Consider the following 9454-nt stretch of genomic DNA (forward strand, 5'->3'; position numbering starts at 1 on the left):
TGTGCCTTGAACAGTATTGACTACAAAATGTAATTGAGTAACCCAAATTTATTGGCCGCATCATTTAACAACAGGGATATCAGCTTCCAACTGAAGCTAGAAGTAGATGAACCTACACATTCGTAGTTCTGTCGTTCTTTGCACGTGTTCATTTCTTAAGTTTCCAGTAGTGATGGGTAAGAAATGAAGTAACAGAGTAATACACAGGATAAGGTAAAGAGAAGAATAAGAAAATAAATTTTAAGTCTGAGTTGGAATGGAAGCTCGTGTAACAAACTTACAAGTTACACAACCATGGCTGACAACACACAGGAAGAAAACTGATGGATTGGCTGTTAAAAGTTCTAATTGATTTATTATAATATTTTGAAAAATAAAATAAGAGAGTAAGCCAAAGCCCACATGTAAATTATATTCAGAATTATTCTGGCAAGCACTGTTCATTCCACTACCAATGGTATGATCATGTGGATTGGTTGACTGGGGGCTCGGTTAATAACCATATGTTTTGCTAGCCTTGTATACTCTTTTCCCCCTCTGGCAATTTGTTTATGTGGACAAAATATGGTTTCAGTGATATGAAAAACTTGGATCATGCTGGTAAATGCCACACAAAGGCCAATGTACATGTTAGTGCTGAAATAAAACTAAAACTGCTGGAACAAGTTCCTACTGTCCGTGCTTTAGACAAAGGTGCACGGCTTCAAACAGCGAAGCACAATGAAAACGTAAGGAGAACTACCATACTCCTAGCTTGTCATTTGGAGGGCACGATGATTTTATTGACTCTTTAAACAAAGATAACTACAGGACACTTACTGCTCATTATGATGAATTGTTGTACATATTTACCATTCTACAGTATGTACAGGAACTTCAAAGTCCATGCAAAATGAACTGATTTCTTCAGTACATTTACTGTACTTGAATGAATATGAAAGAAGTGAAAGCTGATTCTTTTCTTGCTTGGCAGATAGATGAAATCACGAATATTGTTTGTCATGCCCAGCTTTCTATAATCATATGCTATGTCAATGAAAGAGGGCTCTTACATGAACTATTCCTTGTTGTTGTTTTTTATACCAATTATAATCGAGATGCACAATCTATTTTTGATGTTGTCAATCAAATTATGACTGAGTTTAATTATAAGAACAAACTAACTGCCCAGACTTATAATGAAGCTGTTGCAATGGTATCTGAATTTAAACATCGTTACTTTCCGTGTGTGTAAACCTTTACTACTATTCAACTTCTAGTTGCTTTATATGATTTTAAACATCGTTACTTTCCGTGTGTGTAAACCTTTACTACTATTCAACTTCTAGTTGCTTTAAATGATTTTAAACATCGTTACTTTCCGTGTGTGTAAACCTTTACTACTATTCAACTTCTAGTTGCTTTATATGATTTTAAACATCGTTACTTTCCGTGTGTGTAAACCTTTACTACTATTCAACTTCTAGTTGCTTTAAATGATTTTAAACATCGTTACTTTCCGTGTGTGTAAACCTTTACTACTATTCAACTTCTAGTTGCTTTATATGATTTTAAACATCGTTACTTTCCGTGTGTGTAAACCTTTACTACTATTCAACTTCTAGTTGCTTTATATGATTTTAAACATCGTTACTTTCCGTGTGTGTAAACCTTTACTACTATTCAACTTCTAGTTGCTTTATATGATTTTAAACATCGTTACTTTCCGTGTGTAAACCTTTATTACTATTCAACTTCTAGTTGCTTTATATGATTTTAAACATCGTTACTTTCCGTGTGTGTAAACCTTTATTACTATTCAACTTCTAGTTGCTTTATATGATTTTAAACATCGTTACTTTCCGTGTGTGTAAACCTTTACTACTATTCAACTTCTAGTTGCTTTATATGATTTTAAACATCGTTACTTTCCGTGTGTGTAAACCTTTACTACTATTCAACTTCTAGTTGCTTTATATGATTTTAAACATCGTTACTTTCCGTGTGTGTAAACCTTTACTACTATTCAACTTCTAGTTGCTTTATATGATTTTAAACATCGTTACTTTCCGTGTTTGTAAACCTTTACTACTATTCAACTTCTAGTTGCTTTATGTGATTTTAAACATCGTTACTTTCCGTGTCTGTAAACCTTTACTACTATTCAACTTCTAGTTGCTTTATATTATTTTAAACATCGTTACTTTCCGTGTGTGTAAACCTTTACTACTATTCAACTTCTAGTTGCTTTATATGATTTTAAACATCGTTACTTTCCGTGTGTGTAAACCTTTATTACTATTCAACTTCTAGTTGCTTTATATGATTTTAAACATCGTTACTTTCCCTGTCTGTAAACCTTTACTACTATTCAACTTCTAGTTGCTTTATATGATTTTAAACATCGTTACTTTCCGTGTGTGTAAACCTTTACTACTATTCAACTTCTAGTTGCTTTATATGATTTTAAACATCGTTACTTTCCCTGTCTGTAAACCTTTACTACTATGCAACTTCTAGTTGCTTTATATGATTTTAAACATCGTTACTTTCCGTGTCTGTAAACCTTTACTACTATTCAACTTCTAGTTGCTTTATATGATTTTAAACATCGTTACTTTCCGTGTGTGTAAACCTTTATTACTATTCAACTTCTAGTTGCTTTATATGATTTTAAACATCGTTACTTTCCCTGTCTGTAAACCTTTACTACTATTCAACTTCTAGTTGCTTTATATGATTTTAAACATCGTTACTTTCCGTGTGTAATGCTTTTTATATTGGAATGAATGTCATTGTCCAACAAATTGCAGAAATGGATATATTAACGAATCATCAGTGCTCTGATGGCGCTCGCTGTTGGAGACAACATAAAGTCTTTGAGAAGAACAGACTCGTGTTTCTGTTATCACCATGTCGTGTTTTCAGATATCCGAAGGGATTGAAGCTCGTAACCTGCTGGTAGTAATAATGAAGGTGATAAAATACAATATATTTTACTATACATTATTTTAAAATGTTTGTACGTAAAACAATATAATGTTATATATATACATTTATTTATATGCCTTCTCTGTATTTCGTTCTAAAAGTATTAGCACACAATATTTGTCTTCATTCACCCGAACTTAGGTTATGCGTTTCACCAAAATGTTATTATTACGTGTTAGAAAACGTTTATGAAACAATAAATGATGTAACATATTCAGTTTACATACTGCAGTTTTTCAATTTTATAATGAGAGTACTTTACGTTGAAAGAAAAGGACAAATATGTATTAATTTTAAAATAATTGTTGTAGTTACAGTGAAAAATTATGTGTTCTATCTTTGTTTCTCTTTTTTTTCTTTTTTAGAAAACCAAACTATTTGGCACATTAGGCTCTGGCAACGTCGAAAACATATCCAGTATTGAGCGCCATCTATAGGACCAAAGCTTTGTTTATTTACGAATTATTTTTAATGCTCTTTGGAAGAATCGTATCCTTCGACGACTAGAGACGCATGAATGCTTACCGCGTTAAAATTCTGTTTGTTTGTTTTGAATTAAGCACAAAGCTATACTACTGGGTTTCTGTGCTATGACCACCATAGGTATCAAAACACAGTTTCTAGCGTTGTAAGTCTGTAGACATACCGCTATGCCACTGGAAGGCGTTAAAATTCAAAGCCCACGGATAGCCCATTGTGCATATTTGTACTAAACAACAAAATAAATAAAGACAAAGGAGCTTTCACAAACTAGAGAACGTTTTATTTTTAAACACCGAAGTTATGGATGGCTCGTCAGTGTAAAATACTATAGTCCTAGCTAACAGAGATAGACCTAACAGATAATATAAACATATTCAGTTTTGTTACAGTCTATATCATTAGAATATTTGGTGGTAAAATATAGTACAGCTGAAAATAAAATTTCGTTCAGCGATGTTACATAACGAAATAGCTGATCATTTCATACCCTATTCTCACTATTTTCATACCCTATTCTCATTGCTCGAATTTCACGAAGAAATGTATGTCTCAAGAACACCAAGTTAACATATTTCTGACAGCTTTATTACTGCATTCAATAAACTCCAACTGTGTCTCTCTCTCAAGAACCAACGGCCCTTTCATCCGATGATATATATATATATGTCTTTCAGGAATTTACACATGTACATGACAATCAACATGTCATATTTTACACCATTGTTTTTCGTTAGAATGGTGATGAGAAAACCCGATTGAGAACCCGGATGGTCACACTAAGTTTTAGAATTAATATAAAACTATATCGCTTTCGGAAGGTTAATATACATATGAGTGCGTGTTTATATAAACAGGGCGAGGGAAATAGTGAGATATAACAATTTGCGCATTTTCTAAAAGTCTATGGATTTACAACGCTAAAATCTGGGGTTAGATTCCCCTCGGTAGGCTCGCAGATAGCTCGATGTGGCTTTGCTATAAGAATAGCACACACACACACTAAAAGAAATAGAAATTTAATCTATATTAACAAACATCGCATCTTATGAAATTTCAAGATGTTACGTAATGTCGGATCTTTAAACCACCATCAGTTAACCGTAAACAGACCACCAGACCGTGAGAAGTTCTTAGGTATGAAAGATTTTAAATCAACAAACCGTCGGGTTCTAGACTCTGTTTCATTGATATTTGGATTATTTAACTTGGGTTGTCGTTTATATTATTCATTACTTTCACACTAATGTTAGTTGCATAACGTTATCACCTTGTTCAGTGTTGTTGTAAACTGTAAAGGTAACGTGTGTTTTCTTATAGCAAAGCTTCATCGGGCTATCTGCTGTGTCCATCGAGGAGAATCGAGCCCCTGATTTTAGGGTTGTAAATCCAAAAACTTACCGCTATCCCATCGAAAGACATGAAAGGAATCAAAGTGGATAAGAATCGTACAAGTCTCAGTTGTGGTGGACGAATCTATTTCACTGGGAATAACTTCAGATATATATTTAAAACTCATATGTTGGCCAGACGCGTGATTCTAAATTGTACAAAAATCTTCAGTGTAAAAGAGCAACTCCATTGTATTTTGTTCGTCGATTTTAAACAACAAATCCCGGAACACACGCATCTACCGAAATGGAATAACTCCTGTAAACAAAACGGTTCTGCGTGTTTCCAAGTTAAATTATGTTTACGTTGCTCTTAAGTCTTACCTATTGACGCGACTGACATTGAGGATTTGAGTTACAATAAGGATGTTTTGTGATTAAAATACTTGCTTTTAAATACCTAACGACGGAAAAGATATTATTTTATTCTTTTATCGACAGAAGTATTCTAACAAAAATAACTAAAACGGATCATGAGCAACGTGATCAGATAAACCGCCAACTTTACCTATTCTCCTGGGATTGTGAAAATATCGAACACCCCTTATCTATGAAATATAGTTAGATCCCAGCAGACAGTTTCACTGTTCACAAGGACACAAACAATTCCCTGCAAAATCTGTAATCTGTCTTTTCAACACACGTGATAAAAAATCACTTAAGTATTAGAAAAGTTTTTACAACACTTGTAAACTGGAATCTATTGTGTTTGTTTCTATTAAAAATGATATATGTTTTCATATACGATTCAATAAAAAAAAATGTTCACACACAGAATTATGTGTATAAATACAAAAAGTCACTTACTTAACCATAACCGTACAAATATGATGAATGGATTCGGGATTTTTTTTTTTTAACAGTTTACTATAGGTTATGATCCATATGCATTTGTTTCTCAGTGGTTCGGCAGTGAGGTTACGGACTTCACTTACAACTCTAACACCCGTGCTTCGACTTCTCGTGACGAACGCAGAAAAATAACCCAATGTGGCTTTGTTCGGAACATAAACTCTTTTGCACTTGTGGTCCCCCAGTGGCTCAGCGGTATGTCTGCGGACTTACAACGCTATAAACCGGGTTTCGATACCTGTGGTGGGAAGAGCACAGATAGCCCATTGTGTAATTGAAAAAAATAAACTTTATACTTGTGTGTTCGAGTTTTCTTGCGTAGAACCGGCCAGTGGTTTTCAAATAAAAAAAGATAGTCAATTGCAATAAATAGCTCAGCAGATTTACATTTGACCTCATATGTGATTTAGTAACTGATTGTTCTCTCTTTAACTAAGCACACCGATAAATTATATGAATTAAATATCTAAGATTAGTTTGTTTTGAATTTCGCACAAAGCTACACGAGGGCTATCTGCGCTAGCCGTCCCTAATTTAGCACTGTAAGACTAGAGGGAAGGCAGCTAGTCATCACCACCCATCGCTAACTCTTGGACTACTCTTTTACCAACGAATAGTGGGATTGACCGTAACATTATGATGCCCCACAGCTAAGAAGGTGAGCATGTTTGGTATGAGGGGAATTCGAACCCGCGACCCTCAGATTACGAGTCGAGTGCCTTAACCACCTGGCCATGTCGGGTCCGTTTTTAATAGAGAAATAGTTAGATTTAGATATAAATCAATTGCTACATATGTTAACAATTTTTTTTATGAATAATACTATAACTGGTATGTACATAAATATATCTCAAAAGATGGCGTGTTTCTTATTGCAATTTTCCGGTCACGCAAAGAAATAAATCACCATTATTAAGAAGAACATTAATTTACCGCCAGATGACCAATGAGCGTGTCTTTACTCTAGACGTTTAGTTGGTTGTTGTTAAGCTCAAAGCAACACAATGGGCTATCTGTGCTCTGCCCACCATGGGTACCATAAACCAAATTTTAGCAAAGTAAACTTGCAGACTTTCCTTTGAGCCACTAGAGGCGCTCGAAACGAAAGGGGAAAATCTCTATTTTCTTTACTTAATGACGTGTATATACATATATATAGTAAGGAATCAGTAACGATACCTTTCACACCAGATATGCTCATCCTTTCAGCCGTGATGGTATCATAATGTGACGCTCAATCCAACTATTCGTTGGTAAAAGAGTAGCTCAAACACTGGCGGTAGGTGGCGATCACTAGCTGCCTTCCCTCTAGTCTTACACTGCAAAATTAGGAGCGGCTAGCGCAGATTGCCCTCGTGTAGCTTTTCTCGAAATTAAAAAAAAAAAAACCTGTGGATAACACAACAATACAAATAAGAGTTTATTTAAGAACACTTAAGCTCAAATATTTTAAACGTGATAAATGTCAGAGCAGTTCTGAGTCAAAGCGTTTAAAACATTCTTCGCAATAAGCCTCTCCATCTATATTTCAGTTATGGCAGTCGCTTGTCTCTTTGTTTGCTGATTTTTTTGCGTAAACTTTCTTGGAAGGGGGGGAGTTCTCCTCGAGATGTTTCTGACTTTGTAGTGGTTAACAGAGGTAATGATTCACAGTCTGTAATCGGTGGGTTCCATTCAGACAGTCTGAGAAAGGGTACACGTGACTTGAAAATTGGGAGCATAGTCTAAATATCCTATTGTGGTCGAACGTATAAAACAAAGAATCGGATGGATCGAAAAATAGAACATATTGAGAACAAGTAGACTAGAGGAATAAAAACAAGACAACAACCTCAAAAAGCCAACTATTGGGTTCTTCTTGTCAGACCTAATAGTCACTCTTGTAACGCACCAACCGATCCAAGTGCAAAGCATTATTATGTTTTTTTATTTCATTTTTTCTTTGAACGGTAATGGGGCAGAAAGCTCAGCTCCACAATCTGTCACACTCACGATTAGGCCACACTAAGTGTATTATTGTATTTGTTAACAATAGATAAAAACACGAGTAAAATGTAAACATATCTTACGACACACAAAGATTATACGGGTACTCACCTAGTAAACAAAATCTAAGCAGATAAAAAACACAATCAAAACCTTCTACCGTTGACTTTACAGAAACTTCACTCCTTGTTTGACCTTGATGTTACCAAATGTAAGCCATCGTCTCTCTATCGTGATGTTCTGACCATTGTCCAATAGGATGAAATAATGAATATTCTGCATTCTGACCATTGTCCAACAGGACGTAATAATGAATATTCTGCATAATATAAATCTGGTTGATCCGATCTGATTCTATTACGATTCAGACTTGTTGTTAATTTTTTACCTCATTGTTTTGTTCTCTCACCAGAACAAATATCTGTTCTGGACAAGTTCTGGTGTGACCAAATGGTTGGCTCTGATTGTTTTAAATGAGCAACAATCAGAAATTCTACTAAAATAGCTTAATATTCGGCCGTGGGTGATTTTAACTAACTGCCTTTTATCTTTAGACTGTTGGCCCAAACAGACGAAAATATTCGAAACAAATGTACTCTTCTGATTCCAAACAAAACGAACAATATTTAAACGAAAACAAAAGAAACTGCAATGAACGAAATCTCTGTTTAAATTAACAAACAATGGAATATAAGAACTCAGGTAGTTTACAGATGTGTTTGTTTCTTGTTTAAGTGAAAAGCTACACAACAAGTTATTTGTGCTCTGTTCACCACACGGAATCAACATCAGATTTTAGCATAGTAAGTCCGTAAGCTTACCACAAACCAGCCGAGGGACTTTTGTTATTTCAAATATTTGCTTTTTCAATCTTTCTATGGATTTTCTCAACACTATCAGAATTTTAACGCACTGAAAATTGCAGTTAACTCTTATCACCTTATTGTAAATTTATTAAAATAACAATATAATGAATATAGGGGGATGGCCACAAATAGCTACTTGTAAGCAATATACTAAATACTAACGTAAATAGTTTGACATAGAAATCACAGTACTGAACATTAAATTTCAATGCGTAAGATATTAGATATTCTAGTCTGACTTTAAAAATACGATGTGGTTCTCAACAAACTTCAAAATTCGGCTGTTATCCAGTGATAACAGATTACCTTACACTGGTTATCCACTTGGTAACTGTCAGACATCATAACCACGCAGTTCGGAAAGTCAAATAGCATTGGTTTAAATTTGGAAATTAAAAAAATATATATATTTCAAAATTATATAAATTGCTACACAAAGCAGGCTGCAGAATTTGTTTGCTATCTGAATTCATGCTTTTGTCAAGATTTTAAAAAGTCAATTGCGTTCTATAGATGTCACGTTTCTTTAATGTGGATTATTTCCATTAGTATTTAAAGCTAGTATGCCAAAGTTATGCGAAAACCTATGTAACACACATTTATCTAATTCAGCTGTTTTGTACGAGAAAATAATTTCAATGAACTTTAGATTCTATTTAATTTATTTTTAAGTAAATTATACAACTTCCCCCTGTGTTTTTAGTTTAAGCTCGTAGGGCTTAGAAAGCTAAACATTTTTGTTCAATTGCTACAGATGGCACAGTGCAGATATCCTATTTTGTTAAACAAAAAGGACGACGCAGCAGTCGAAAAATAGGTACATTTTATTTTGAAATACGAATAATTATCAGCAGATGACAGCACTAAACAAAGTTCCTTGTTTTCTTGTTCGTTGATAGAGCTAAGAGG

This window comes from Tachypleus tridentatus, chromosome 4 (assembly GCF_004210375.1).
Source record: "Tachypleus tridentatus isolate NWPU-2018 chromosome 4, ASM421037v1, whole genome shotgun sequence".
NCBI classification, from domain to species: Eukaryota; Metazoa; Arthropoda; class Merostomata; order Xiphosura; family Limulidae; genus Tachypleus; species Tachypleus tridentatus.